An 8,727-nucleotide genomic window follows, 5' to 3' on the forward strand; every position below is an offset into this window, starting at 1 on the left:
CATATGTGTATATATCTGTGTGTGTATTTTGTTGTTGAGTCATTTCAGTTATGTCCAACTCTCTGTGACCCCATTCAGGATTTTCTTGGCAAAGATATTGGAGTGGTTTATCATTTCTTTCTCTAGCTCATTTTGCTGATGAGGAATTGAAGCAAGCAGGGTTAAGTGACATGCCCAGGGTCACACAGCTAGTAAGTGTCTAAGCCAAATTTGAACGTAGGTCCTCCTGACTCCAGGGCTGTCTCTCTATTCACTGTGCCTCCTAGCTGCCCATATCTGGGTTCTAGAAGAGTGTTACTTCACCAAGGTCATATAGTAAGTTAGTGGTGGATAAGCTTAGTTGGTGCTCCATTTCTTTGAGGAAAGCACGATGGATATGGAGTCAGAGAACCTAGTTATAAATGTTTGTTCTGACATTTACTACCTGAGTGGCCTTGGGCAAGTGATGCCTTCTCTAGTCCTCAGTTTCTTGATTTGCAACATATGAGAATCAGAATAGATGACCCGTAAGTTTCCTTCCAGCTTTAAATCAATCATTTCTCTGATTTCAGATTTAGTTAAGGATCAGAGGATCCCTGTGATCCTTCTGTGGCTAAAAATGGTGTTTTCTGGCATAGATCAAACAAATTCTTCCTTGATGTTACCAAAATGAGTAAGATAGTGCAGTTGATCGGTAGAATAAGAGAGTAGGTGTTACCAATATCCCTGAAGGGGGTATCAGCTTTGCTCCCCCTCTGAGACTGTCTATTGCAGCCTCAAAGCCAAAGTGAGCCCAGTCTTTTTTCGTTCATTTCAGACCTGCCATGCTACATATAAAATCAGAGTCATAGAATTTAGATCTGGAAGGATCCTTTGTGCTCAACTTAGTCCACAGAGTTTATAGATCAAAAGACTTTAAGCCCAGAGAAATGAGATGCATTGCTCTAGGGCACACAGGTAGCAGGTGGTATGGTCAGAATTCAAAGCCAGGGCTTTCGAAACCCAAATCTATTGATTTTTCCACTAGCCTGGGTTGGTATTTCTATATTGGTCCTCAAACTGGACAGCTAATGATGTTTACAAGAGGGATAGCAAAAGAGTCACTTGGGATGATTCTGTGGCCAAATGGTAGGGCTCTGGGGAGTCTGGTTACCTGGAAAAGATTGTCCTTGCAAGGGTGTATTGGTGGTTTCCTGTGTTGTGGTTGTCCCTGAATAGGCTTCTGCTTTGGGTCATATGGCTGGCTGCTGCAGGTCTTAAACTAGAACACTGTGAAATAAAGAGGAGGGCAGTATAGTTCAGTGGGAAGAGCACTGCAAGTGGAAGAGAGAAACTAGATTTTAATCCTGATTCTGCTACTTAAGTAGCTGTATAAACTTGAGTGGTTCATTTTCCTTCTCAGGGCTTTTGTTTCCTTACTACTACTACTACTACTACTACTACTACTACTACTACTACTACTACTACTACTATTACTACTACTACTACTACTACTACTACCACTACTACCACCACCACTACTACTACCACCACCACTAGCAGCAGCACTACCACTACCATCATTACTTTGAGGTTTATAAATGCTTTCCAAGTATTATTTCATTTTAGTCTCGCAATAATCCTGAAACAGAGGTGCTATTATAATTCTCATTCTACACATGAGGGAACTATGGCCATGAAAAGTTAAGAGACCAGCCCAGGATCACACTACTAGTAAATACCCAAGGCTGGATTTGAATTTAGGTCTTCCACACTTCAGGTCCAATGTCTTATTTATTGCTCTACCTAACTGCTATTAAATGAGAAGGCTATTTATAGCAGCCCTCACTGTAACAAAGAGCTGGATATAAAATAGGCACCTACCAATTGTAGAATGCCTGAAAAAAAAATTACTATGGCATATTAATATAAGGGCAGCAGGGTGGCACAGTAGATAGAATGCTGGGCTTGGAATCAGGAACAGTCATCTTTGAGTTAAAATCTGACCTCATATACTTACTTACTATGTGACCCTGGGCAAATCACTCAACCCTGTTTGTTTCAGTTTCTTCATCTGTAAAATGAAATGGAGAAGAAAATGGCAAACATTTTTGCCAAGAAAATCCCAAATGGGACCACAAAGAGTTGGGCATGACTAAAACAACTGAACAATAAAATGAGCATATTAATATAATGGAATATTATTATGCAGGAAGGAATGACTAGTATAAGGAAAACAGAGAAAGGTGGGAAGATTTATATAAACTGAAATGCAGTGAAAATAAGCAAAACCAAGAAAACACTATGTACAATGACTAGAACAATGCAAGTGACAAGATTATTAAAAGGAAGTTGAAGTAAATGGAAAAATCAGTGAGTTTCCTGGGGAAAAATAATAAATTATATTTTCTCTCAAAAATGCAAGGAGGTGGGAGACTAGGAAAGAATATTATCAGGGGACAGAGCCAAGATGGCAGAGTAAAAGCAGGAACTTCCTTGAGCTCCTCCCCCAATCACCTCCAAATACCTGTAAAAAATGACTCTAAACAAATTTTTGAGCAACAGAACCCACAAAATGACAGAGTGAAATACATCTCCAGCTGAAGTCAACCTAGCAAGTTGAAAGGAAGGGTCTATCGTTCTGGGATGGGAGTGCAGCACAGTCCTGTGTGGGCTAGGACAGCACAGACGGTGTCACAGACTGGCTGGAACAGACCTCAGGGAACTGAATGACTGGCAGCTGTGGCAGTTTCCAGACTTGTCAACCCACAAATGCCAAAGAGAAAGTAAAAGGTCAGTGGGGAAACCCTGTTGGATCTGGGAGAGAGAAGAGCTTGGTCTGGCACCTGCCCCTGGGGCAGGGGAGGTGGTGATGTCTGTGAGGGTAGCAATGGCAGCAGCAGCAGCTGATTTCAGAGTTCCAGGCCCACAGATGGTGGGGTGGGGGGAACCCAGTGACTGATCAGAGGAAAATTACAGGAATCTGTTTGCTGGCACTGAGGTAGGATTTTCTTGCTTTACCCTGCTTGGATCTGGGTTGCAGTTTTGGGTGGCAGTCCTGGGGTGAGGAGGAGCACTGGCATGGTAGAACTTGTGGCAGCTATGGAGAGAGAGTCTGCCTCACAGTTCTGCGGTAGGTTCTTAGAAGTAGCTCAGACATCAGCTGTGCAAAACCCCAGAAATTTGGAATACAGCTCTTTCCACTCTGGAAACAGAGTTCTACCATGACAAAGAGCTCAAAAGTCAAATAATTGGCTAGGAAAATGAGCAAACAGGGGAAAAGAAATCAGATTATGGAATCTTTCTTTGGTGACAAAGAAGATCAAAATATAGAACCAGGAGAAGACAACAAAGTCAGAACTCCTACATCAAAAGCCTCCAAGAAAAATGTGAAGGTCAGAGGTCAAACCTGAATCCATATCATCCTGACTCCACCTGAAGTCACAGGCCATGGAGGAGCTCAAAAAGGATTTTGAAAATCAAGTAAGGAAATAGAGGAACTATTTGGAAGAGAAATGAGAGTGGTGCAAGAAAATCATGAAAAACGAGTCAACAGCTTGCTAAAACAATATTGAAGAAAATAGCACCTTAAAAATAGACTAACTCAAATGGCAAAAGAGGTCCAAAAAGCCAGTGAGGAGAAGAATGCCTTAAAAAGCAGAATTGACCAAATGGAAAAGGAAGTTCAAAAGCTCACTGAAGAAAGAATATTATCTATATTGTCAGACAGGGTCTCTGTATTGGATGTTTTTGCCTAATAGTTTTTCTTAGCCATAGAGGAAGTTTGGTCTGCTGAAGGGTGGAAAACAAGTGTGATATAAAGAAAAGGAGTATTGATAAAGCACAGTAAAGATTACATATGGTAGCATAGGGTAGTGGACAGTGACCTGCCTTGGAGTCAGGATGATATGGATTCAGGTTTGACCTCTGACATATATTGTTATGTGACCCTGAACAAGTTAACCTCTCAGGCACCAGGCAACTCTATAAGACTATAAACTTAAAGCCACTTACCGATCTTCTTTGGTTGAGGTGTTTTATTTGCTACTGAGAGCTCCTTGAACTGATGAAATTCCATATCCAGAACAGTCCACTACCTAAATAAGATTTAAAAATAAATAAAGGGGTTCCTTGGATCACATCATGACTAAATTTCATTCGAGCTCTGACAGTCTATGTTCACATTATCTACATTCTAAATACCTTCCAGTCCTTCTCTGGTCCCTTGGGTATGTCTGTGTCAGAGGTTTCTGACATTAGAGACTGAGTCACATCTTGGAAGTGATGTATTAAGCACTCCCTACATTGTCTGGGAGAGGTAATGGTGAAAGAGTGACTTGAGAGCTAGAAAATAGGAGACAATGATGGATCATGGTAGAAATATACTCATTCAAGAAAAATGATAGCTAATCTATAAGGTCCCTTCCAACTCTAAATTCTCTGATTTTTTATAGTCACTAATGGATTGAAAGCTGAATATTATTAGTCTCTCCTCTGCCTTTTAAATCAACTGACATTCAGTGTCTGACAGTGGATCTTTCAGTAGCTGAAGAGAAGACTTCCTTTCTGAAGACTGATAGGTAGGGGTCATCCTTTCGGTCCTACTCTCTGGGTGCCTACAATAAAACACACGATTCAACTTTTTTTATTGACCTGTTTCAGAGACCTGTTTTAATGACCTCAATAAGACTCTGAATTCAATGAAGCCATCCTTTCCCATTTCCTTAATTACAGCCTACCTCATTGTCCAAACACTGATCCTGCCCAAGATATATGTGCTAATGGACTAATTCCATGGACTTACCTTCCAGCTACATGGCATAGTTTGAACCAGAGCCATAACAAGGATTTTTTTCTACCAAAAACAACACAGCAAGGTGATCTGACTCAGGGAGCAGAAGAGAGGATAAACCAATTTCTGTGGGTAAAGACCCTGGAATACCACTTCCTTTTCTTCCCCTTTACCTCCTGCAAAGAGGAAGCAGGCCATCTGCAAGCTTACTGTTTTAAGTAATTATTCTTTAGAAATAAGTATTAAAGCTAGTTGTTTCTTTATGTTCCTTTGCCACTGAAAAAAAAACTGAAGGTGAAATGGTAATATATATATATATATATATATATATACATATTAAGCAATTAGGGTTAAGTAACTTGCTTAAGGGTACATGGCCAGTTATTTCTGGGTGTGGTGCTAAGTATCAGAGCCCGGATTCGATCCCAGGTCATCCCGACTCTGGGGCCGGTGCTCTTACTCACTGTGCCACCTGGCCACCCCTAAGCAATTGGGGTTAAGTAACTTGCTCAAGGTTACACGGCCAGGTGTTTCTGGGTGGGTGCTAAGTGTCTGAGCCCGGGATTCGATCTCAGGTCATCCTGACTCTGGGGCCAGTGCTCTTACTCGCTGTACTACCTGGCCATCCTGAAATGGTAATATTTTTAATGAAAGTAATCACAGGCTGAATTCATTTGTATGACTTATCTCATTGGTAGAGATTGATTACTCAATGCTCCATGCATTCATGGGGGGTAGAGTTGGCAAAAGTTTGAAAGATGAGAACTCTTGGTCTTCTGGATTCCAACTTGGAGGGAGAAGATACGTGGTTCCAAATTCTCTTCATGGAAATGTTCCTGAAGAGAGGGAAGGACTCTGGGAAGAAGCTTGCAAGAGGAGCAGGCATTTCAATCATGTCCTTTTCCTCAGTTTACTACACTAGAGTCTGCAGTTTCCCTTGGGTGTTTCTGGTTGAACTCACTTGGTTGAACTGAGATGTCTTGCTACTAGACATTCACACTGGAATATTCTCATCTTTATACATTCATTTGTTTGTTTTTTTCTTTTGATCTTGTATAAATGGATTTATTTGCTATTCACTATGTGTGATCTTTGTATAACTGGCATTTGGGGGAAGGGAGTAGAACCTTGGAAATATAGCTTGGAACCTCCCAATTAAGGGGTAGTGATCAGGTGAACCTAAAAATTACTTTCACTAGACTAACAATATTTAGGTAGGGGAGGTAATATAATTCTAACTTGGTACACATTTTTCTGAGGACAGAAGTAGAGCAACCAATATCCTGTTTCCCCCTTGGCAGGAATCAAAGTCTTCTTTGGAGAAGGGAGGGTGGAGAAAATTCCATTTGTGCTTCCCTGGAAGCCACATCTAGACAGGTCTATATGGAAACATATAACCTGATGGGAAACACAAACAAATAAATTAAACAAATAGATGCTTTGGAGGAGAGGGCTTCCCCTAACACTCAAAGTATCAGCACAGATTGTTAGAAATGGGAAGAATCTTAGTGATCATCTAGTCCAATTCTGTCTTATATGGGAAGGAACTGAGACCCAAGGTAATAGAGAAAGTCTCATTTAACTTTTCCTGAATTAAAGACTTAGCTGAGACGGAGTCAAATCACACAGTGTTAAAGACTTCAGAAACTATCTTGTCCCATTCCTTCATTATACAGAAGAGGAAATAGTGGAGGCCTTGTGGTATGGTGGAAAAAGATCTGAATTTGGAGTCAGAGCCTCTCTGTAAAATGAGGAATTTGGACTATATGGTTTTCAAGGTCTCTTTCTGCTCTGAATCCATGATCCTGTGAGGTGGAAGGACAGAGTTAGTGTCTAGGTAGGGAGTAGAATGTAGGTCAAGTGACTCTACAGAGCTCTTTCAGAAAGATTGCAGAATCTGGCATTTCCCAGGGCACTGGGCCTTGCAGATAATCAGCTTATAATTTCATTGCTCAAATCTTTCTGTGCCTCAGTCTTTTCTCCTGTAAAGTGAGGATTATAATAGCAATTTCCTCACAGGGTTGTTATAAGAGTCACACAAAATAATGCATGTAAAATCCTTTACAAACTTCAGAGTTAAAGAAATGCCAGCTTATCCTATTACTATTATTTGCATGAGAAAAATTTACCTTCACTTTTAACATATATGTAGTAAAATCATGTTTGAATGCTTCACTGCGGCATGTCTCTGGTTTTGCTAGTGGAACATGAGATTTGGCAGTTCCCACTTAGCTGGAGACATTTCACATAGGGGCGTAGTCATAGCTTCTGTTGCTGTTGACTGAGGACTAATTGCTAAGGAGCTAATAATCCTCTGATGGCTGGGTACCAAGACATGGTGATGATGATGATGATGATGATGATGATGATGATGATGATATTATTTTTTTAGCCACAGTAACTCATTAAATTTTTCTCTCATGGCTCCCCTCTTGATGCTCTGATTTTTTTTCTCATGCTACAAGCAAGTTCCTTGCTTTTGAAGTTACCTGGACTCTTCACATAAGAAGTATTCTCTGTCCCTGCAACCCTTTCTCTGATTGATTGGTTCTTTCCAGAATCTCCATTTTGAGGAAAGTGCCCAGGCCAGCCATGTCTTTGTTTGTCTCTGGCTGAATTCCTAACTCTGCAGTCTTTTTCTACCATGCCCCTTACCTAGTACCTTTTCCTCCTCCATCCTGCTTTCAGCTTTATTTTATGTGTTATCTTCCCCCTTTAGAATATAAGCTCTTTGAGGGCAGGAACTATGTTTCTTTCTGCTTGCATTTGTTTTCCTAGTGCTTAGCAAAAAACCTGGCACATAACAAGTATTCAATTAATATTAACTTAATAACTTAATAAGTACTTAATTAAACTTAACTGACAGACTGCCTTCCTATTGCCATGAAGTCATGGATCCTAGGATCATGAAAGTTTTCTGTGGAAAGACTAATCTAGATTTGGACCTTTAGACGTTATAACCCTGATAAAATATAGTTTCCTTCTCTTCAGGAAGCACAGAGAGATAATCATCAGTTATAGTGGCTCATCTGGTTTTAGAGGATACACAGCCAGAATAAGGTCAATAATAGATCTTTTTTATTGTTAGATTCTATGTAGTTCTACACACTATTTGACAATTATTAAAGTACTTAAAGTGGATTTTAGACATTCTAGTTCTTAGCAACAAAAATTTTCAATGTTTCGTTAAACATTATAAGGAAAAAAAAATCCCACAAATGAGAGAGTTCAAGTGCCCTACAAGTTGTATTCCCTGACAGGGTCAAGCATGGGTTTATGGGCACTGCAAAATTTTCACTTTCCAGTGAATCCCTTTGTGGGGAATGTATGGCTCTGTTTGCCCATCCCCCCCCCACCTCTCTATTCCCCAATTAAAATATATAAGTGTCTGGAATTGGCTGACTTTTCTCCTTACCAAATTCCTGATCAAGGGATAACATGAAAGGCTGGGGAGGGGAGTAAAGTATAGAAAAGAATAAAGTCTTACAGTTTATTGGAAGGGTAGTATGAGAACTTAGACGGTTTGTAGCTAAAAGTGGGGTTCTTCTTATGGTTGGGTATGCCCAAGTGAGGTGAAGCATTGGAGAGAGGGAGATACCCAGAGCAAAATCCTTTGTGGAAATAAAAAGAAGTAAACATGAATTTATTAAGTACTTACTGTGTTCCAGGTACTGGACTAAGAGCTTCACAGATATTATCTCATTTGATTTTCACAACAACCTAGGGAGGTAGGTGCTATTATTTTTTCCATTTTATATCTGAGGAAGCTGAGGCAGGACAGAAATTAAGTGACTTGCTCAGGTTCTCCCAGCTAGTAAGTATCTGGGGTTGGATCTGAACTCCTGTTGCTACATGACAGGTCCAGCATTCTTCTTATTTTTTTTTTTTGGAGGGGGGAAGGCAGGGTAATTGGGATTAAGTGACTTGCCCAAGGTTACACGGCTAGTAAACGTTAAGTGTCTGAGGCTGGATTTGAA

The sequence above is a fragment of the Petaurus breviceps genome, unplaced genomic scaffold (genome assembly GCF_028583685.1).
Source record: "Petaurus breviceps papuanus isolate PSGF00001 unplaced genomic scaffold, PetGlider_PUasm1.0 90416, whole genome shotgun sequence".
Taxonomy (NCBI): domain Eukaryota; kingdom Metazoa; phylum Chordata; class Mammalia; order Diprotodontia; family Petauridae; genus Petaurus; species Petaurus breviceps.